Source organism: Pteropus vampyrus, unplaced genomic scaffold (genome assembly GCF_000151845.1).
Source record: "Pteropus vampyrus isolate Shadow unplaced genomic scaffold, Pvam_2.0 Scaffold104, whole genome shotgun sequence".
NCBI lineage: Eukaryota > Metazoa > Chordata > Mammalia > Chiroptera > Pteropodidae > Pteropus > Pteropus vampyrus.
Window position 1 is genome coordinate 5,598,388 of NW_011888885.1, and position 23,295 is coordinate 5,621,682.

Below are 23,295 nucleotides of genomic sequence, written 5' to 3' on the forward strand. Positions count from 1 at the left end.
CCCAATAAATGCCTGACCCTTTGTTAAGGGCTTTACAGGAATTATTGCATCCCTTTTCTCAATGAGAGAGATACTACAATTCTTATTCTCATTTTATAGATGGGGAAACTGAGGCAGCCATTTGTCCGAGACCACACAGTAAGCAAGTGGAGATGCTAGGATTCAAGCCCAGGGAAGAGGACTCCAGAGGCAGCCTCATGGTGAAACGATGAAACAATTAGTCTAGAGGCGGGAGCATGCCCGGAATGACCTTCTGGGAGTCTTCCTTGAAGGCCAATAGAGTGACCTTTAGGTTTCCATTAAGGTTGGTGGTACAACTCACCCATAGCTGGACTGAGCCCCTCTCCCAAACATCACTGAAGGACCCAGGCCTGAGCTCACCACACTGTTGGCCTTTCTCTCCCTACTATTTTCATATGACCTGAGAATTATTCCTGAAAGAGGAAAACGAGGCAGAAGAGGACCAAGCATATTCCTTCTGGTGTGTGATATATGAACCTCGGGTCTTTCTTAGTGCTAACTCTTGAGACTCCTTTTCCCTCTCCTGTCCGCTGCCCATCTGCCCGCTACGTTTCCCAATGCCACACCAGCAGAGTGGCCCTCCAAAGCCTGGAGCAGGGGAGTCATTCCCTAACCACCCCACTCCAGGCCCGAATCTGACACGTTTACATCATGACCTAGGAAGTTCCTCCTGGTGTCTGACCCAAATCCTTTCCCTAACAGCAAAGTGGAGGCTCTACATACAGAGAGAGATGCAGCCATGGCCCCTGCCTTCAGCTGGAGGTGGGAGGAATGGTCTGAAGACTTTCTTGGTCACAGGACTTGGTGGGACCCTGGAGGTCATATGGCCACAGGACCCATCTCAGCTAGGATGAGAAGGCAGGTGCCATGTGCTCAGCCAGGCTTGGACCAACCTGTCCCTCAGATGGGTCCCTCATTAGAATAGCAAATGGGGAGGCGGCAAAGCGCTGCCTTATCTGATGGGAGCCCCACTCAGGCCCCCTCCCCCGGAAGAGCCTCATTACCAGGGCCCCAGCCCCTGGCTGGGCCATGCCTGTTGACTCTGTCATAAGAACAACACGACTCAGCAAGACTTCAAAGGGAGTCTGCTGGTGGTGCGTGTGTGCTGGAGGGAGGGAGGGAGGGAGGGAGGGAGAGTGGGCAGACAGAGAACAGAGAAGGCCAGGGGAGTCGGGTGGGTGGAGGTCTCAGGGCCTGGGGCCCAGCTCTGAGCCAATTGAGCCCCCTCTGTAGGTAGGAACAGAGCAATGAGGCAGTGCTGCCTTGGCCCTCAGGGAACCCCCAGTTTATTGGGAGACACAGTGCTGCCATGGGAGCCCCGAGTCTGATGGAGGAGGCAGCTCCCTCCTCTCTGACACACACACATGCGTGCGTACACACACATGCACACACACATACCGGGACATGTAGACTTGAATGTTGGGACCAACTCTCCTGCACATCAGGGCTGTATACATCTGGCCGGCTGCAGGTTGAGGAAGGCAGCCTGGCTGTCCCCTCTCTCTCGCTCTGTGAGCCTGACTTGAACCCACAGCAGAACCTGAGGACTCGGTGCATAACTGGTCATCTAGATGCCCACCTGGATCTGACCATCACTGCTAGTCCCACACCCTCAGAATTCTCTACCAGCCCTTCCACCAACCCAGGTCTGGTGGGAAGTCTTCCCTGGGGTCTGCCCTTGAATCTCACTGCTGCCATTCCAGCTTCCTGTCTTGAAACCCTGGCAGAGAAGAGCTTCCAGGAAGTAGCCCTACCCCACCCCATGAGAATCATGATCTTCTCCCATGGGTCCTGTCTTGGAGGATGAGACGGTGTGCTGGCAGGCTTCACAACCCCACATACCCACTCCAGGGGCCTCTAAAGAAGCCATCACACCCCTTGCCCCTTTAGGGGTTTCTCATCCCACTGCCCTCTTCATCCCCGGCCTCATTAAGAAAGGCGGTTAACCTCAAACAACATGCAAATTAAAGTCCTGAAGACATCACATAGGAGGAGCCCAGAGGGTAAATGGAAGGCAACATGCCCAGGCCTCAGAGTTATCCTGTTCCCATTCTCAACTCCAGGGATCTCTTTTCTCCCAGGTTCAGAAAAGGCCAAAGGCTGAGCTTGTTTGGGGCAGAGCACGGCATCTCTGGGATTCTAGAGTAGACGCTCCTGGGAAAGACCCAGCACAGATGTCCTACCTGCATCCATGCCTTGTTGGGAAGTGCCTTCGCACGGAGCAGTTTCATTTCCAACAGCAAGCACAAGATACAAAGAGCCCTGACTTCTCACCGCAGAGGAGCTCTGGCAAAACCATGGTGACGATGAGGCCGATAAGGACCCTGTGGTGCTAGCCACAGGAAGAGAGTATGGGCTAAGACTAGGACAGAATTAAACCACAAAAAATAGACTGGTGCACAGACAGCAGTGGTTGGCCCATCTGGGACGATTTCCCACTGGTAGTACAGAAGATGATTTGAGGCATAGCAATAGTTCATAGTTCTCTATTTTAATGTACGTGAAAAAATATAACTGATCACCAGGCCACGATTTCACAGATGTTATTGCTCAGAGTATTTATTTGCTTATTCTATTTAACAAACACTTACATAGCGCTTCACATACACCAGGCATTCTTCTAGCCACTTTACAAATCCTGACTCATTTAATCCTCATAATAAGCTAATGAGATAAGTACTATTATTCTCCCCATTTCGCAGAGGCACAGAGAAGTCGAGGGACTTGGCCAAGTCACACAGCTAGTAAGTGGTGAAGCTAAGTTTAATTTTTTTTTTAGGCGAGGCAACCCTTGGTTGACCTCACAGACTGCAAGGACCTTGTCAGCTTACAATCCCTTATTTTTTTAATTTTTACGCCTACAGTACCTGGTCTTCCTAGGTGGTCTCCCATTCAAGTACTAACCAGGCCCGACCCTGCTTAGCTTCTGAGATCAGACAAGATCGGGGTTGTTCAGGGTGGCATCGCCGTAGACTCTGAAGCTATGTTTAAAAAGTGAGTTGATATCAAATCAGTTGTCTTGAAAGTTCCCATACTGCAAAACTTAAAAAGATGATGTTTCCGCAGCGAAAATGTGGGAGGCACTGAATTCAAGGGACATAGTTGGAATTTTATGTCCAATTACTTACATTTCATTATTTGTGAAGATTCATTTAAAAACAAAAGAAAACGTTTTTCATTCACCTCTCCAGCTGAATTCCAATCTTCCCCTCATTCCTTTTGATTTCTCTTCTGCCCAGTCCCAGCTGATGAGAAAAGACCCTGGACAAGTGATTCATCCTCACTGTGTCTTAAGCTGGAGTTCCCCCTACATCCTGTTTCGTCCATCCCCTCATCACTAACTCCATCCCCCATCCCTGCCAAAGAGCTGGGTTCTGGCGTTAGGTCATTAGCAGAAACCACAGAACTCACATCTTTAGCTCTGCTTATGAATTCAAATAGTTATTGATTGCCTACTACACATGCTGCACTGTACTCAGTGCTAGAAAAAGAATGGAAAGGAAAGACAAGAAGGGAGTGGGAGTGGGAGGAGGGGGAGAGAGGGAAGGACCAGGCTGCTTTTCTGTGATTCTAGTATCTGCCCCCTTTTTCTATAGCCAAGGTCTTGTCTGCTCCCCATCCCCACTGCCCCCTGCCCACCATCAGAAATGGCCATGCACCTCTCAGACTCTGGGACATCCCTCCAGTCCAGGTCACCCAGGAGATCAGCCCTTTGATCAGTGGGCTCTATCTGCCGGCTGCCCACAGCCCCATTCCTAGCTCCAGCTGGGCTGGGTGGGGTGGGCTCCTGCGAAGTGAGAGGGGGCAGGCTCCGGAGCCATGGAGCTCTAGGGAGAATGTCCCAGCCCCTGGAGGAGTGAGCAGGGATTAGGGGACAGGCAGGTAGTGCAGGAGTCTCTCCAGACACTTTCATCTCCTCACCTGAGTTGTGGCACTGTCTCCACCTGTCTGCGAGGCCTCCTCTGCCTGCAGTCCTGCCCTCAACCGCTCTGCCCTGGGTGGGTTTCAAACCCTCCCACCCACTCCCCTCCCTAGTACCCTGCCTCTCTCTAGCCTACCCCTCCCTCCTCAGCCCAGCTGCTCCTGCTCCTGCTGGAAGCTGGCCCCAACTCCTCCTCACCTCACAGCCTGGACAAGGAAACCGTCCACTTCATGTCTCTTCTGTGCCCTGAGGGCTACATTCAGGCATTAGAAAGGCTATTTCAGATCACTTCAGACTTTTCCATTGTGGCTTCCTTCCTCCAAGTGACTCAAATATACATACCTACTGCCCACCAGGCACCTACCAGCCATAACAAAAGATGGACAGGGGCTTCAGGAAGCTTGTAGGACATATGGGGGCCTCTGCCCACAGCAGGTCACAGGCTCAGTTCTTTATTCAAGGCAGCATTTCTCATTCCTCAGACAAAGAAGGTAGGGGAGGTGGTAAGAAAAGGAGAAGGGAGGGGTCCGGTCAGGAGCCACCAGTGCTAATGCAAACATAAAGTGCCTAGTGTGTATCATATACTGCTCTCTGCCCGAAGTGCCTTAGGCTCATTAACTTAATACTCATAGTCAGTCTATGAGGTAGGCACTATTACCATTCTCTTTTACAGATGCTAACACGAGGCACAGAGAGGTTAAGTAACTTGCCCAAGGTCACACAGTTAGGTGTTCAGGGCAGAATCTGGACCCAGGTAGTCTGGCTCTCTGCTCTTGCTCTGTGACTTTCTTGTTTAAAAACCCTTCACCTACAAAATCAAGCTGAGGCTCCTCAGCAAGGCATTCAAAGCCTTTCTCAAGCTCCAAGCTCCCTCTGCAGCATCCCCTCTGCCTACATCTTGCTTGGAGCTTGAGGCTGAATCTCCTCTGCTAGTTCCCCAGTTGTGTGACCTTGAGTGAGTCACTCTTCCTTCCGGGGCCTCAGCTCCTCATTGCTGAAATGGGGAATAATGATACCTATTCTCAGGCAGAATGGATGAAGTCACCTGAGTAAAGCACCCACTAAGTGCCTGGCATTAGTAGGAGCCCATACAGAGCAGGAAGAAAACAGAGTTCTCAGACAGCGAGTCAAGGTGTCTGGGTTGTTGGGTGAGCATGGAGGGGAGGGGTCTATTGCCAGGAGTCAGGGTGAGGAGGGGGCTGTCCAGAGAAAAATGTGGTCTGGAATGGCCTGGCCAGTTGCCAGCAGGGGGCCACACTGGCACTCAGCTCCCAGGGTAAAATGGCACCAGATCCCATCTCCCACTCCAATCTTTCACCCACCCATGGAGGGGCAGGCCTGGCTTGAGCCAGACCAGGACCCCGTGTCTCTCGCCAGCCCCCAGTAAGCCCCAGAGCCCGGGTATACCCCACAAGATGCTGGCTGGGGCTGCCAGGCCCTGCCCCTGGTGGAGAGAGGGCAGATACCACTCTTCCACCCCAAGAGGAAGCCTGAGTGTAGAGGCTGCTGTGGCCTCAGCACTGAGGGGCTGACATCTGTGTTAGGATGGGAGAGGCCTGGACTCAGCCTGAGATGATCTCATCCATGCCTCAATGGCCCTGTCCCCTGATCTAAACCTGACACACAGCCTACCCACGAAGGACCCGAGGCTTTCCTGGCTCTGAAGACCAAAACAAATTATTTCTCAAATGTGATAAATAATAGGGCATAGTGGGAAAGAAGGAGCCTGGGGTCCCAGAACCTGGCACACTTCCTGAACTACAAGTGTTCTCACCTGCAAAATGGAGAGATACTTCACCACACTACTGCATGAGCCTCAGGATTGCCAGGGGCTCAAAATGAGATCAGGTATGTGAATGTGGAAAACTGTAAAGTGCTCACAAACTCAAGCAGTTCCTATTTGAGATGTGTCGTGTCCATCGATTGCAAATGTAGCTACTGGAGCCATCACTACAGAAGCCGGTTTGGGTCAGTTGAAGCTTTCAACACCCACCCGGCAGGGAGCTGGCCCCACTCTCAGCCCTACGAAACCTTGATCTTCCACCAAGGAGGGAACCAGACAAGCTACCGAGAGGATTAATTCCAGACTGGCTCTCCTCGCTCACACCCACCACTTCCCTCTTTCTTAAAGCTGGAACCAGTTAGATGGGGATACAAATAGGGAGAACCAACTTCTGGTTTTGGGATCCACCCCCTGCTCCCCCATCTGATTCCAAGACAAGGCACAGGGCACGGAGCAGGGCACAGGGTGGCACAGCAAGTCCCAGATGTGGAACTATCTGAGAGGGAGTGGCCTGGAACCTGCTTTCCACCCACCCACTCGCCTCTAGGGTTCTGAGCCTGATATTTGAGGCTGCAGCCAAGCAGGCTACCTGGGAATTAAGAGGTCCCAGACACCCCCAGGGGTTCCATCTTCCTGAGCTCCCCCACAGCAGCCTCTAGCCCAGCACCTGGGGCCTGGTGTCGAATGCAAGGAGACCTGGTGTCTCTCCCCACTACCATCCACCCCGCCTTGCACTCCTCCCTGTGCTGAGGACTGTGCTGGTGTCAGGGAGGAGACGGCCTGATGGGCTGTGATTTTCTGGATCTGGGGAGAGAGGGAGCCAGATGTTAAAAAGGTGGGGGCTCCTGGCTGGCCCACCCCCTGTCTCCCACTGCTAAGGGCCCTGCTTCCTCCTCAGGAGCTGAGTGAGCTCTCCTAGGAGGGATGAGGAAAGAGTCCCTTCTCTACAGTCCTCTGGGCAGCTGGGAAGGAGTCTCCCCAAAATATTAGTGGGAGGCTGAGACAAAAAGAGGAAGAAAGAGAGAACTAAGCAGGGACTCTTACAGGGGCTTGGCCCCAGGGTCCTGGAGAGGCCCCAGTGGTCAAAATAAATGCCAGAGGCCTCAAGTGTCCAGTTTCAGGGTGAAGTTCCTTGCATCTCAGTAGCTTTCAGGAAGCTTCCTAGAGCCTCACAGCTCAATTCCATCTGTCCCCTCTGTCCCCTCCAGCTCTGGTGTCCTCCCTTCTTCCTCCCCCATCCCTCCTTCCTTTTCTCTTTCCTGTCTTCTTTTTTTCTTTCATTTATTGAAAGAATTGAATGGCTACTTTCATCCCCACCTTGGTAAGTGCTGTGGATCTCATGGTTCTGTCTGGCTGGGAACTGCGTATTTATTTTGCTGTGTGAATCCAGCTCTCTGGGTTTCTAGTGTGTTTCATCTCTCCTATCAAGCTGAGGGGTCTCCAGGCCAGGACTGCTCCTCCCTCCTCAGATCGGGGCTCCCCAGAGCAAGGCTTGTGTGCCCCCCTCAGACAGCCACCCCAGGAGAAGGTGGCAGGAGGACCTGTCCTTCCCTGCAGCAGAGTTGTGCTCGGACAAGTCTGTCTGGGGTGAGCATGCCAACCTCAGCCCAAATCCCCAGTTTCTAAAGGCAAAAAATTTCCTCACTCCTCCAGGCCTCTCCCCAGCCAAGAACCTCAGACTGGAGGCCCTGCCAAGTTGGCAGAGCTCGGAAAACAGCCACAGTTCCTGGGGTAGGGGAGAGGGTGAGAACCAGGGAGCCAGATGTTAGAACTGGGAGAAGAAGCCTTCACAGGTGAGGAGCTAAGGCCATCAAGGCCCGGCCGCAAGGCAAAGCACAGGCTGGAGCTAGCACCTAGGCCACGGGAGCTGCCGCCCCGACCTGGCAGAGCCACACAGAGTGGGGACTCCGATGCAGACGCCGAACAATTCCTACACTGGGCCTTGAGATGGGAGGGAGAAAAGGGGACCTCAGAGACAGGCCACCCTGCCCCTCCTTCCTGAACCAACCACCTCCGCTGGGCTCTGGGGACCACCTTCCTGTCAGCAAAGGGAGGAAAGAGTATCCCCAGGGTGCCTCTGGAAGTGGGGAGTGGTCCTGGCACCTGGTCCCCAAAGGGTGGCTGAGCAGGGAAGGGAGAAAGAAGAAAAAAGAGGAGGGATAAAGGATAAGGGAGAGAAGGGCAGAGGAGGAAGGGAGGAGAAGCTGCTGCCCTTGAGGATGAGGAGGAAACCCCGGGCATACGCACGCACGCACACACAGGCACGCCCATGGGCACACACTCACGCACAGGCACGCCCATGGGCACACACTCACGCACAGGCACACCCACGGGCACACATGGGCACGCGCATGCCCGTTTTGTTCCCTCTCGCTCTCACTCTCCGTTACACACGTTCTCTCCCCATCAGAGACCTCAGTCAGTTCGTACATACACAGTCACACACCCACTCAGGACTCACACACTGACACACTCACTCATTCACATTCAGAAACAGCCTCTCATGACTGCGTGCACTCACATAACCATACCCTCTGACACACTTATCTACACAGTCACGAACCCTCACTCACATGCACACTGACAGGCACGCCCACACATAGCACATCCCCCACAGTCACTCATGCTTGTATATACGCTTTCACACATGCACATACACACACTCACACACTGTCACACATCCTTGGGCTGCCAGGCCAAGGCCCCTGGGCCCCAGATCTGGCCAGCTCAGGGTGTGTTTCCCCGTCCTTTGAGCATTCCCTAGGCCTGGCCTCGCCTGGGGCCTATCCAGAAATATCCAATATTGGGGTTCCTGCTATAATCCCTTGATTCCTGAGCTCCCATCCACCCAGTGGGCACCCATCTTTACTTAGAACCGAGAAATGGCCAGAAACACGTGTCCTGCCTGCCCCTCCCTGTCTAGAGCTTGGACCCACATGGGGGCCCAAGCTCCCAGCCTATCCAGCTTCCCCTCCCCCCCAGGAGCGGCCCTGGAGAGAGCACCTAGGACTACCTGTGCCTCAGTGTCCTCATCTGTAAAAGGGATGTGGTCATCTCATTCCACGCCCATGATGGAGGCAATGAGGCTCCCACGTGACCGAGAAGGGCACTGTCAGCTGGAAAACATTGTGTCCAACGTGGGCATTAGTCATGGATTTCCTATTATCACCCCTCCTCACAGCGTCCTTGGGAACAGGCCCAGGGAGGTCAAGTCAGAACTGTAGCATCAAGGGAGTACTCAAACTGGCTCTCTCATCCCTAGGGGGTCCATCCACATCCAGACCACTCACTGCCCAAGGCTTGCCCACAAGGCCAGTCTCTCCAAGAAAGGCTGGGTCTGTGGTACCAGGAGCACTCAGAGTAGGAAGGAAGTTCAAGTCTCTTCTGGTTGGGATGAAACCCCTAAGCCTGGCTGGCAGATACTGGTAGAGGTACCTGTGCCTGAGCAGGGGTCAAGCTCCAGCCTGGGCCCCACTGCCTTGGAGGTTGGGGATCTGTAGGATTCTTGATCTCCTATTTCCCATATCAGGCCATGGAGAGGCTCCTGGCAAAGGCCCTGTTTCTCCTGGGAAAAAGAATGGACATGGCACTACTGGCCATGAGTCACAGAGGAAGCCCACTGGGTGAGAGGTCAGCCTGGCCAGAAAAACCAGACCCTAGAAGAGCCTGAAGGCAGCCCAGAAGGAGTGGGAGGCACCGAGGCTGTGCGGGGCCCACAGGGCACCGACCAAGGAGGAGGCAACAGCCTGGAGCTGGCTTAGCTGGCTGCCTATGGGCTGCCCCGGGTCAATCTCGACAGGGGCCGCGGGGTGGGGTGGAGGCCCTGGTCCCAGGTTCCGGGCAGAAAGGGCACCAATGAGGGCAGCTTTCAACGTAAGGAGCGGGTGTAGATCACATTAAAAAGAAGGGAGAAAGAGAGAGACAGAAACAGTGCTGGATAGAGATGGAAAGAAGATATGGCAATAAAGACAGAAAAGTCCACAGTCGGACTGAGAAGACAAACGGGAGAGAAGGGGAAGGAAACCGCTGCCTGGGGGGCCCGGGGACCAGTCTGCGGCGGGTCCCCGATCTAGACAGAACGTGAGAGCGAGGCAGAGAGCCAGAGGACCGGGAACAGCGGGAAGAGAGAGATGGAGAGAAAGAGAGAAAGGGTGAAAAAGTAGAGATAAAGGCGAGCTGGATCCAGAGCAGGGAAGGGAGTGAGGGCATCGGCAGCCGGAGAAGCTCTAATTATGGGCTGGTGGCGGGTGGAAGCAGAGGGCAGCCTGTTTGAAGTCTGTGGTGAGAAGCATCAAAGAGAAAGGAGGGAGGCCAGCAGGGTGAGGGGAGACACAGGAAGGGCCACCCTCTGTTCAGGCCCACCTGGACCTCCCAGTCCCCACCCCACCCTGCCCCAGCACCCCGCCCTCCTCCACCCATCTGCTCAGGACTGGCCAGAGGTCTGAGCCACCTAGTCAGTCACAAGTCTGGGACTCGGTTGGGCCCTGGCCCCACAGCCCTCCCTCTGGGCATCCCCAGGGGCGTGGCAGGCTTCTGGCCTCAGGGACTCCTGGAGTTAGGGACAGGGGTGGGCTTCCCTCATAGTGCCTACAGCTACAACCTCCCCGTCTCCTAGAGAATATGGGCTGGAATCTCCCAGCCCCCACTTTCAGGGTCCTGAGGTGTGCTCCAGAGAGCTTCAGCATTCCAGCACCATCCCTCCCGATTTGTCTTTCCATGGATCCAGAAAACTCTGGCTCTTAAGATTCTAACTCCCACCCAGGCACCGGATTCCAAACTCTTTTGGCCACAAGGAGATGTCCCAAAATGGCCTCTGGCCATCCCCTGCCTTGGGTCAGCAAGGCAGCTGCGCTGGAACCACTACAGGATGGCTTCTGCAAAGAATCTGTCTTTACGCCCCTCCTCTTCTGCCCATTCCAGAGCACTCCACGCTTCTAGGCTAGAAAGTCTTTCTGGTGGTCTCGCCCGAATCCTGCGGGCTGCCTCGTATTTCAGGTAGATAAAGGCCAATGGGCCTCTGCACAGTGGCCCTAAGAAAACTTGTAGGTCCTCATTGGGCTGCATCTCCTCCTTCTCGAGTCTCCTTCTCTGGAGGCCTCACCTACCTCTCTTTGATGTGTCCTTCTAGCTGCTGCTCCGTGGACCCAGTCTCCTCAGCCGGAACCGACACTGCAGTGAGAGGGGTCGTCTCAGAAATGAGAGGTGGCAGTGGGCAGAGGAGCCAGGCCAACTTGAACAGGAATCCTGATTTTACAACCTCCTAGATAGGTAACACTGGACGCATTTTTTTAAGCTTCCCAAGCCTTGGTTTCCTCATCTGTAAAACAGAAAGGATTCTCCCTACCTCGAAGGGAAATTGTGAGAATTTAAAGTGAAGATGTACGTGAGGCTTGTGGCATGCAGCAGGTACGCAACGCATGAAGTTCTTGTCATACTTGTCATCCAGAGTCCCACAGGGAAGATTTTTCCCAAGAAGAGAGCAAGAGAGAGAGAGTCCTCTTGGAGCCAAGAATAGGTCCAGCATCCGGGAAGGGACAGAGAAATCATCCCACAGCTCAACCCATCTACACCCCTCCCCGCACCAAGCACACTCCCTCCCTAACACCTCACCTCCACATGTCTTGTTACAGCGTGCACTTGCCCCCTCTCGTTTGGAGGACCAGGTTAGGGTGTTTTTGCCAGTGTCCACCCTCTATCGTCTAGCACCCTCTCGCATTGCCACTGTCAAAGTCTTGCCAGCATCACACCACCTGGCAGGTGCCAAGCTAAACTCTGTGACTCTGGGTCCCTCTGGTGCTGACTAAATCTCAGGGGAACCTGCAGGGACAGCCCCAGACGTTTTGTAGCTCCAGATAGAGTCCCTGACCCTTGGGAAGGAGCAAGTCCACCAGAGAGATGCAAGAGATGCAGAGCGCTCTGTCTGCACTCTGTATCCATCTAGCAGGAGACACTGTCCTTCCCAGCATGGGAGGAAGGAAGATGATGGCAGGTCGAGAGGAGAGTCAGGGCTGCTCTCCCAAGAAGAGCCATGCCCATGTGTGTGACTGGCGAGTCACAAGTGCTCAGACCCTCAGACTTCAAAGGTGAGAGCCAAAACCAACCCCTGAATGTCACATAAATCAGTCTGCAACCAACTAGTATCTGCTAGACTTTGCTGTAACATGGTTTCTCTCCATCAGTCCAGACAACTGAGAACTGAACAAAACCATTCCCTACGTATGACCTGCCTTCTAAAGGTTCCTCCAGGCCTGCCACAAATCCACTCACACACCTATTCACCCACTCTCCCATCCATCCCTCCCTTCCTTCCTTCCTCCATTCGTTCTTCCATGCATCCATCCATTTATCTACTCTTCCATTCATCCATCCATCCATCCATCCATCCATTCATCCATCCATCTTCTATTCACCTTAAAATCTATTCGTTCAACTGCCCACCCATCTATGTATCCATTTATCTACTCACTTACCCATTCATCCAAACACCGCCCACTCACCCATCCACACACACACCCTCTTCTATGTATTTATCCACCCTCTCACAGTAATACATCCATCTCCATGTATTGACCACCTCTGATATTGAAGGCACCAGTCAGATCCCTAACCTCCATGGCCTCTCCCAGTCACTGGGAAACTCCAGCTTTCTTCTTGACAGCATACTCCCATGGGATGGGTAAGGCTGGTGCCTCACTGCCTCCACTGAAGACCGAACCAAAGGAGGCAAGCCCCCCACTGCAGCAGGAAGGGACAAAACCTATAGAATAACATTTTGATAGAAAATATTAATATGGAGGGGTTTTAAGAACAACCCATTTGGCAGGAAGAGAAGGGAGTTTCCATACATGCCCCCAAAGCATGGGATGTACAGCAAGAACTGTCTATGGAATGGGGCCCTGATTGCTTAAGGATGGGGTGTGACTCGGGGAGGGGCAAGGTCATCTCACTCTGCTCCCACTGGCCTGTCTCCATTCCAGTTTCCCAAGACTGCAGACTCTTCAGGGGTGGAAGGACGGGGTACTGAGAAGGCAGAGGCCCAGCCATGGGAATCACAAGAGGTTCAAAGGGTCTCTCTTGACACTTACACAGTAGGACCCTGGGTTCCATCCTGGCTCTATTGCTTACCAGTTGTGTGACTTTGTGGAAATCCTTCTCAGAGAGCCTCAGTCTAAACACCTCTGAAATGGGAAAAGTGCCCTATCTGTTAAGAAAATTCAATTAATGTGAAAGAACTTTGAGAATCATTTCTAGTTTTGCACAATACAAAGAAAGCACTAGTCTTAAAGCCTCGAAGTCATGAGACAATGACTCTAACCTTACTAGTCATTCTCCCTGATGAAAGCGAAGCCACGGGTAGCTCTCCAGAAACACAATGAATAACCTAGACCGATGTCCTTCCCAAGTCTCCTCCATGAGCTCCTTCGACCCCACACTGAGACAGTGTTTCCCTCTCTAGGGTGGGCTGAGTCCTCACTAGAGGGGAGCCTACACCCCACTCTCTCTCAGTGCTCACTGGCCTGATCTCGTCGTCCTCCAGGAACGCAAAGGGAAAGCATGGAGGGTCGGAACTGCAGTCCACTGTGGGGTAGGGATGCAAGGGCCCAGAACGAGAGTCAAAGACACGGGTGCCAACAAAGATGATGGCCTGCCAAGTGTATGCGAAAGTGACTGAGGGAAGACCTGGCCCCTGCCAGCAGAGGAAGGTGTGTGCCTCAGGGCCCACTTCTCTGCCTCCGCCACGGGTGCTGGGCGCGCGCGCGCGCACACACACACACACGCACACACACACACGCACACACACTGCAGGGAGGGCTCCGTGGGGAGGGCTCCGCCCCTGGGCTCTGAGGTGTTGGTGCCAGCCGGGTGGGCTGGCATGAGGTGGGGAGAGGGCGGCGCAGGGCGGTTAATCCCGCCAGCGTCTTCCAGACGCCCACAGAGACCAGGGTGAGCTCTTTGTCTGAGAAGAGACGACAGAAGGGTGGCGGGCAGGCAGGCAGGCTCCTTTCTCTTTCCAGCCTCCCGCCCCGGGGCAGGTAGAAGCCTGCCGTCTGTGGGGACGGTGGGTCTGTCGGAGGGAGTGGGGGTGAGAGGATTAGGGGAGAGACAGGAGCTTACAACTTGTAGGGTTCCCTCCCTCAGGCCCAGAGAACTTGTGGCTTTGGGGTGAGGGTCCCCAGAAGGGCAATGGGGCACGACCCTCAGCGGGAGCAGGACTTGTTTGCAGTGGGAAGCTGGCGGGTGGCTGGGAGCCCAACTGCTCATTCGTATACCCGGTCACACCCAGAACGACTGTCTACACACACACACACACACACACACACACACACACACACACACAGCCCAAACTCTGCATCCACATGTGTGTTTACTCGCAGCCTCACACACACAACATCCAGGGGGATAATTATGCAACCTTGCAAGATCACAGTTATACAGTTTAAAACAGCTCTGGGCCCTCGTCTACCACCACACTCACAGGCTGCCCCCCAAAAATATCACCATGGGGTCACATACTCTCCAATTCACCCACAATGGGGCAATGCCACGGTCACTCATGGGTCGTCTCGCACCCACACACCACCCACCACAGCCTGGCCACACGGTCTCCCCATGGCACAGGGTCCTGGCCCACTGGCCCCATCACACAGTGCCCAGTGAGTGCCCACTGCCCAGGAGCACATGGTGCTGAGTCACACCCACGTGTGCCTCTCGCACACCTGAACACACCACGTAGCACCGCTTGGCACCACATGATTGCCTCTCTGTGTGCCCATTGCTTTTACTCTTTTATGATGTACCTGCCCTGTAACCCTCCTGCCTTCTCCAAACATCGATGCCAAATATGTCCATCTTTTTAGAGGAAACAGAAAGGTCACCCCCTTTCTATCCCTTGAACTCTGCCCCCTGCCCACCCCTTCTGACTGAAAACAGGTACTCAGACTCCCGGGCTAGAGCCAAACCCCTGCCATGGATGTGCTAGGCCTAGGCCACGCCTGGGCAGGAGGAGGCAAGCAGCAGGTCTCCCCAACCCAGGCCTGCCCCTCAATACCTTGAGGACCCAACAAGCCTACAGAGACACATCTTGAGCGTGGCACTCAGACTTGGTTGGCTGAGTTGGCATCACCACAGTTCCCCCCAGGCACAAAGATGGGCAGGGTCACCTTTGCCTCTCTCCTCCCTGACCCCACTCTCTGCCCCACAGCCCGTCTGTCTGCCTTGCAGCCCATGAGCCCCGCGTTGGCAAGCTGAGTCCCACTGTGGCCAGCGCCTCCAAGGATGAAAGACCTCTGGCTCCTCCAGAAACCAGGGCTAAATATACCCCTCGCCAGCTTTCTTGTGCCTAACTGGAACCAGCTGGACAAGACCCACCCTACTGCCTGCAGGACAGGCCATGGACCGGCGGACGATGGATAGATTGTCGGCAGGCGGCTGCCTGGGACCCGTGCCTGACAGAGCACTGGGATCAGCAGAGCGGAGCCTGGAAGTAGATGGAAAAGAAAACCATGTCTCTCAGCGCCCCTCTCCTCAGCCCCGTCAGAGAGACAAGGATGCTCCCTGAAAGCATATGCCACATAAGACGGAGCCTAGCCCATGAAAAATGGGCTGCTTCAGAGCCTCAGTTTTCTTATCTGTAAAATAGGAATAAAATAGCACCAACGTTACAGCGTTGTTGTACACAGGGAAGGAATTAACACAGGCGGAGTACCGGGACAGGACCTGGCACGCAGTAAGCACTCAATAAACGCTGGTCATTATTACGAACATCTTGAGCACCCCTCTCCGGGCCTACGTTGTCCTAAAATTGCTGTGGTTTCACAATCTTGGGCACACACAGAATTGGAGGCCCAGGGCAAGTATCCTCAAATCAGCGGAGCTGGGGGCACAGGGCAGAGGGATGGGCTGGCATGGGGCAGAGCAGTGAGGGGAGCAGGGAGGGGTCAGATGAGCCAAGTCACACCTCCAGCCCACCCTGCCTTAGGCCTGGCCACGTCTTGGCTCTCCTCCCCCACCAGGACTCCGCCCCAGGCTGTGGTCTGCACTGTGGCTGCAGCTCCCACGCTGCGGCCCAGTTTAGCGGCTCCAGCCGTGGCCCCAGGACAGCCCACTCTCCGGCCCAGTCCAGAGGCCTGAAATAGGAAGGAAGAGGGGCCTAAAAATAGCCCTAATTACAGAGGGGCCCAAGGGGGTGGGGGGCGGCGGCTCCTCTCTGGCTCCTGGGCACTGCCACAGCCGGCTCAGGATCCTGCTCAAGCCTTGGGGAAGGGACCCCACCCTAGGCCTCCTGTCCCCAGCCCACAGCCAGCCTCCCAGTGGGACAGGGAATAAGGGGGTGGGGCGGGGGGATGGGCCAGTAGGGGAGCTCAGCCCAAGTTAGGACTAAGCTGGTCCCGTCTGCCTTTAGGGCTGCAACAGCCCACCCCAACTGTTCCCCATACATGAGGGTCGCTGAGCAGCTCCTGACCAGAGAGTAGCCACAGAGGGCATTGCCCTCACTGAGCCTGCGTCCTCCTAGTCCTGGCCCCAGACCCCTCCAGGAAGCCTGCCTTGACTACCTTCACCCAGCTCTGGCTCAACACTCGTGTGGGCTCCCGAAAGCTACACCTCTGTCTCTTCCATTCAGTTGGCTCCTGGGAAGAGTTGTGTTTCCCCATCAGCCCAGGGGCACCCAGAGGGCAGAGGAGCTGCCTTTTCTACATTTCAGCCTCATAAGAGACAGAACATGAAGTTACATAGAGAGACCACAGAGAAAGAGAGAACCTGGTCCCACATTAGGCAAGTGCCTTCACTTCTCTGGGTTTTAGTCTTTTCCTGTGTAAAGTGGGGATGCTAACCAGAACCTCACAGGGTTGAGGAGTAAATGCTGTAATGTGTGCAAACCCCTTTGCAAGGTGTCACCCCAAGGGGATATTAGAGCATCTGCAGGGAGCTGGGAGCTCCTGGACCCCACCCTGGCTCTGCCCATATTTTGCTGCTTGTTTGCCTCCATGTACAGTCCCAGGAAGGCACTGGGCAGGGTGTAGGTGTTGTGAAGGGTTAAGGGTAGTTAATCTTCCTGGGTTTGTTGGGGCTGGGGGGTGGAGGGGACACCCGCAGTATGGATGGGACACATGATGCACTGATGCCATCTGGTGGCCACAAATGGCAATGCCGGCCACTGGGTTGAGAGGAGAGGAGGAGGAAAGGGGCTGGGGTAGAGGGTATAAAAGGAAAGAGGGAGACAGAGAAAGGCATGAGGAAGAGAGGAAGGGAGGAGAGAATGAGGTGGAAGGAGAGAGGAGACCAGGGGCCCACGGCAGAAGGAACATGCTGAAGACGGGGCCCTCTCACATGCTGCCACGGGCCCAGGCAGACTGAGGCAATGGGCCAAGAACATTTGTCTATAGCCTCTAAGAGGCTCCCAGAGGCCATATGGGACCCCCAACCCCAGCACCTGGGTATGAGCCACGAGACCTGAAGGCTAGGAGGCCGAGATCCAGCAGGTCAAACCAGGTGTTACTCTGCGGGACCGGCCTTCAACTGTTGGCCCCCAGATTCTAGGGATGGGGTGAAATGGTCCCCGTGAGCACTGGCCAACTTGGTCTCTGGAAAAGGTTGGCCACAGCCCCCACTCCCAAAGACATATGTGGAGGCGAACACACGTCTGCACATGTCTTCTGCAGCACACACCCTGCAGACCCCACGGTGGACACCCATGACATGCACCTGCATTATGCAGATGGCTTGCGCTGGGTGGGTGGAGTGCTTTGGGGCCCCCACCTCACCCTCTTCCTTGCTTCCTCTCAGGAGAGGGAGGCAGAGGGTGAACTTGTTTACCACTTCTGCTCCAGGCAGTGGTGATGAGCTCAGACTGGCCCATTGCCTTCCACGGGCAGGGCTAGGCCTGAGTCACGGGGGTCAGATGACTGCGAAGGCTAAATAGGTCCCATCCTGTAGCCCCCAGGAGCTGCTGGACACCCCACCCTTCCCCTGATGGAGGGCCGCCCTTCCAAAGTCACCAGGCATTCCTAGGCACACAGGGCGTGGGGAGGGTCCCCAGGTTCAGGCCACCACTGGCCCTTCCCCTGACCAGAGGACAACGGGGCAGATGCCCACCCCTCCATCTCTGCCCAGCCAGGCCCACTCCCCTGAGTGTCCATCCGGGCACATTCCCTGTCCCCTGGGGCATCCTAGTTGAGGCCAACGCCCTCCCAGAATGCCAAGCACTTCTTCGGTCACATGCAAGGCCTCCAATACATCTTGGAAATAAACGAAACGTTGAAAAATGGCTGTGTTGGAGATTATGCTACTTCTTTCTGGGCCTCAGTCGGCTTCACTATAAAGTGAGGAGGAAAATCAATGTTGTCCAGGGCACTTCCCAGCCGGCCTCTGCCCTTGGCCTGCAGTACATGTTCCCAGGGCTGCAGCTGGTGGAGCTAAGAGAATCCTTGGTTCTGTCCCTCAACAGACCTACAGGTCTCAGGATCATCCGCTGATCAGAAGACCCACACCTTACCCGCTAGGACAGCGAGTAACCAAGGTCACTTTCAGACACATAGCAATAATGCCATCTTCATGATATATTTTTGTCTTTCAAAGTTTCTTCTAACACTGTGGGACATTTGATTTCCACTGAAAAGAAATTCTCAGTGGATTTAAATTCTCCCTACTTATTTGAGCTCTGCCAAAGCTACAGCTCCCATGGAACCCTGTCCCCTAAAGGTCCCAACCCATAGAGGACCCACTCCACTGCTGTCCCAGAACGCTTCCCCAGTGGCACATGTGGCTTCCCACTGCTGGCTGGGTTTAGATGTGTTTGGCCTTATCTCCCTAACAGGACCCCCGGCCCTTCCCTCGGTATGCCCCTCACCTCCCAGCTCTCCACCTTGCACCCCCAGGTGTGACATAGACCTATACACACAGGCACTTTCAGTCCCTATCCTGTCACTAGACTCACTGGTAGCTTTGGAAAGGCCAGTCCTCCACTGTGGGCATCACTGTCCCCATTTGTACTAAGAAGGGATTGGAAAAATAACCCCAGAGGGCCCTCTGAACCTGAAACTCTTTTTACAACTTACCAACAGAGGCGTCTGTTTTTGTTGCAAAACCAAACTAGATCTGGGAAAGAATAGAACGAGAGCTCCCTCCCCCCGTCCCCCCAGCCCAAGCTGGCAATGACTCTTTCCCATTGCTCCTCTGACACTGCCCACTTCCTCCCAATCACCCCCTGGCTTCGTTGATCCCCCACACCCTGCCTCACCGCCTCCCTGCCTCCAGTGGCCTCCTGCTTCAAGCCCTGACACTGCCTGTCCCTCCCCCATCCGCTCCTCTGATCTCCAGCCCTGGCATCCCCTCTCCCCAGCTTGGCACTGCATCTTTCAGCCTGCCTTCTGTCTGCCAAGTCTGGGCATCGCCCACTCTCCTTGCCTGGCCGCTGGGGTTTGGCTTTTGCCTCCTCAAACCTTCAAGCCTCAACACTGTCCTCGCCCACCTGCCTCCTGGGTGCCAGAGACTCACTGACTCCTGTCAAAGTCGGCATGGTCATCTCCCCGCCCCAGGGCTGATCTACGCCTCCAGCAGCACTGACTGGTGGGGCCACTGTCACCCCTGTGGGTCCTCAAGCAGTCCCTCCCAGGGTGATGACTCCGTTTACTCTCTGGTGAGAGACAAGACGCTGTCACTGTATCATCAGCAACATCAAAGACCTTTGGTGCTTCCTCCTGAGTCCCAGAGGCCCCGAGCGGGAAGGCCCCAGGAGGACCACTGGCTGATGATGGAGTGCAGGGCTCTCTTGTCAGGACTCAGCAGGAAAACTGAAGGCAGATCCTCTGCCTGTGGGGCCCCAAACACTACTGGGCGCTCTCCCGCCCCAGGGCAAGCCGGCCTCTGCCCCCCAGCCCCTCCTTCACTGCAGGACCCACTACTTTATTTCATACTGCTAACCCTTCTCTCTTTCTTAACACCTCTCTTCCCCAAGGTTTTCCATATTTCTCTTCTAGTCTTTTTTTTTTAAATGTATTAATTATATCAGGCACATGAATAAGTATAGATAATGGTATAGCAAACCTGGATGCTAACTACCCAACTTAAGAAATAAATTATTACAGAGAAAACTGAAGCAACCTGTATCCCCAACCTCATCCTCTCCCCTGTCCCATAGGTAGGCTCTCTCTTGAATTTATCAATGAGTATTTTATATGTTCACTATATGTAAATGTATCCATCTATAATATGGATATATGTTTTTTATGTTTTCAAATTCTACACAGATGGAATCATTCTATAGGTATCCTGCTGCAACTTGCTTTTTTTGTTCAACATTTTATGAGTTTTATCTATGTTCATTAATACACTCACTCTAATGCATTCATTTTCACCACTGTATAGTATTCCACTGCCACAATGGATCTGTCCATTCTCCTGCTAATGGACCATTAGATTACTCTTTATCTTATTTTAAAATGTGAAAGTAATACAAGCACCATAAACTATTCAAATATAAGACAGCCAGTAGATGATGGAACCCTCCCTTTACCTACCACCCATGTCAGAAGTAACCCCACCAAACACCTATGTGTACTTTACCAGTCCCTTTTCTAGGCACTAACATATACATGTTTGTTCATAAACATATGTATCTTTATAAGCATCTCTAGCCTTGATATCTACACCCCTCCTCTCTCCTGAGGCAAACATCCTCTAATTTCTTCTTTTCAGTCTCTCTCACCCCACTCCCTTGTCCATCACCTGCCTCTTAAATATTGAGGCTGCTCAGACCTGCGGCATCAGCTCTTTTATTCTCAATTTCCCTGGGTTATCTTGATCCAGCCCAGCTTTATCATCTGGGTACAATGACCTCCTTAAAGCTCCATGACCTTATCCCCTGAGCTGCAAGCACCCCCTGGTCTGCCCCTTAAATAGTCACAGACCTTTCGAACTGTCAGATTGTCCATATGGATCCTTACCAGCTCTTCATTCCCCCGCCTCCTCCCAGCCTGTCTCCTTCCTTTTCATGATTCCAGTGCCTCCCTGTCCCCGCCTCTCCAGATCTCAGACCTGTTGACACCCTCTGCAATGACGCTGAGGCAGCCTTCTTCTCCCCAGCCCCAGGCCAGCCATGTCTTCTCCAGACTATCACTACTACCTCCTAAAAGGCTTCCCTGGCCCTAGCTCCTCCCTACTTCAGCAACCCCTCCTCATCACCTCTTTGAGGGGAGGAGGGTTTGGGAATCTATGAAGGGAAAAAGAAATAAAATCTCACATAACTCCCTTGTTCTAAAACCGTCAGTGACTCCTCAGTGTCTGCTGGCTAAAATCCACACTCCCCAGCCTGCCCTACCAGGCCTCATTTCTTCCCTCCCCCATTCCTACGCAGCCTGCACAGGGTCCTACTGAGCTCAGTATTCCTCCGGGAGCTCCATCAGCTCAGGTGTCCCAGACAGTGTTTAGGGAGCGCAGGACACAGATCAACCCTACATCTCATACCCAGCCCAGCCAGCCAAGAGACCCAGTCTGTGGGTGCTATCTCCACATGGCTGGCTCCAGAATCCTCCCTACATGAAAAACAAACTATTCTGCAGACAGCAAGGTCTGGAAACTCCACTTGGTAGACAAAGGACAGTGCATTATAATTATATATTCAATTAGGCATTCACTCTTCTCCCACACTCGCTAACCAAGATCCAGGAAGAAAAGACCAATTTTCACGATGAGCTTTTCCTCTCCCCTTAATGGGGTCAGACTCTGGGTGGCTTGATTGCACAGAGGCCCCTGGAGAAGCAAGCACTCAGGAAAGAGACTTCTTCACAGCACATCTGAGGCAGGAGCAGGACCAGAACCCACACCCCCCAGCAAGGGGGGCCTCACGCACCTCCCTCAGCCCTCAGGCCTGAAGTTTCTGAGCCCAGCACCTTTGAGATCCGGCACACTGAGCCTCGTCTGAGACCTGGCTGCAGGGACCTCCTAGTCTGATGGGAGAGACCAGCTCCTGACCTTAGGAAACTCTCAGTTTTGGTGACAAAATATCAGGGAATGCTTAAAATGACTTTCCTTAATCTGGCCTTTCCTGTAAAATATGGATAAGTGTTATTGTTTAACTATACTATAAGTAGCAATAATATTTGTTATATCTTATGAAGTGCCTACAATGTGCCAGATGCTGCCTGAAGTTCTTTTATGCATTATCTCATTTAAACTTCTCAACAGACTTTCGAAGTGAGTATGTAATTATTCCCATCTTCTGGATGAGGTAAGTGAAGTTCAAAAACTCTGAGGTCACACAGATAGTAAATGGCGGGGTCAGAATTCTAGAGTCTTACTCTTAGCTGCTATGCTGTACTTCGCTTCTACTCTTGACTTAAATCTTTCTGGCAGACAAATTCCACCCCTCCCAACACACACACACACACACACACACACACACACACACACACACACACACACACAGTGTGCACATTAGTCTTTCCTTATAGAGCCTAATTGCAAAAAGGACGTGTATGGGTCGGTTCCAGGACCCTATGGAGAAAGGTGACAGAGAAGGAAGGGAGGAAAGCTGAGTAGCTCCCAGGGCCCTAGGCCCAGCCAGAATTCCCTTTTACCATGGGGGAGGTGTCCGGTGATAAGGGTGAGGTCAGGGACTGCTTTGAATCATTCTCAAGACTCAGAGAATTTCTTTCTGAAACTGGGCGATAGCTTCAGGCCCTTCCAGAGATACGAAAGGCATAACTGAGGGGCTAGAAATGCCCAAAGCAAAGCCCAGTCATCTGTCCTAACTCTGGGCACGAAGGGCAACAGCTCTGTACTCTCCACTTACACTCTGGATGTAGGGATCCACTTTTCCAAACTCAAAGTATGTGTTTAGGAAAAGCGTCTGAAGTGTACTCACACTGTAAATGTGGGTAAAAGGGGGTCCAGAATTCTTTGTTTCTCCCCAAATGCACCAACCACAGCACTTTCCACCCTGTGTCAAAATTGTTATAACGCTTGTCTGTTTCTTTCGTCTCTGTTCCGAGGAATCTCCTAAATCCAGAATCAGTGAATGAATGCATGAATGTAACCTCAAAGATTTGGGGGGGAGTTGCCTTTTTCAGAGGTCTTAAGTCATTGCAGCTAGAAGGTTCCAAGCATAGAATGCAAACACTATTGCCCCAATCACGCACTCTGGGCCACTTTTATCCAACACCTTCTCCTTCCATTGGAGGGGAGGACCCCGCTGCCGCCCGGAGGAGGCTCCCCTACCCCCGCACTGATGGCCCAGCCTCTCCTGTCCCTCTATCCAAGGGACAGACGGTCGAATCCACTGCCCAGCTCCGACCCCTCTTGGATCTGCCAACTGAGTTCTGGGAGGGGAGATCAGGCTTCAGGTGAAGCTTCCACATGGGGGCGCTAAAAGGGCGCGGGAAAGATCGAAGCAGGGCCCCTGTAGCGTCATCTGGGGTGATGGAACCCAGATCTTCAGGCAAACGGCTGTCCCCTACCCCCCAAAGGGCCCCCGTGAGGCAGTCGCGACCCCTCACTAGCGTCCCCTGCCTTCTGCGTCCTCGCCCAACTCCCTTTCTTTCTCGGTTCTGCCCCCCGCCACTCCCCTCTCGCT

The 23,295-nt window shown here is 53.7% G+C and overlaps 1 pseudogene; it reads right to left on the reverse strand.

Moving 5' to 3' along the window:
• Positions 1–2,876: 2,876 nt before the first annotated feature.
• LOC111742953 lies at positions 2,877–2,995 on the reverse strand (annotated as a pseudogene).
• Between the last annotated feature and the right edge of the window lie 20,300 nt (positions 2,996–23,295).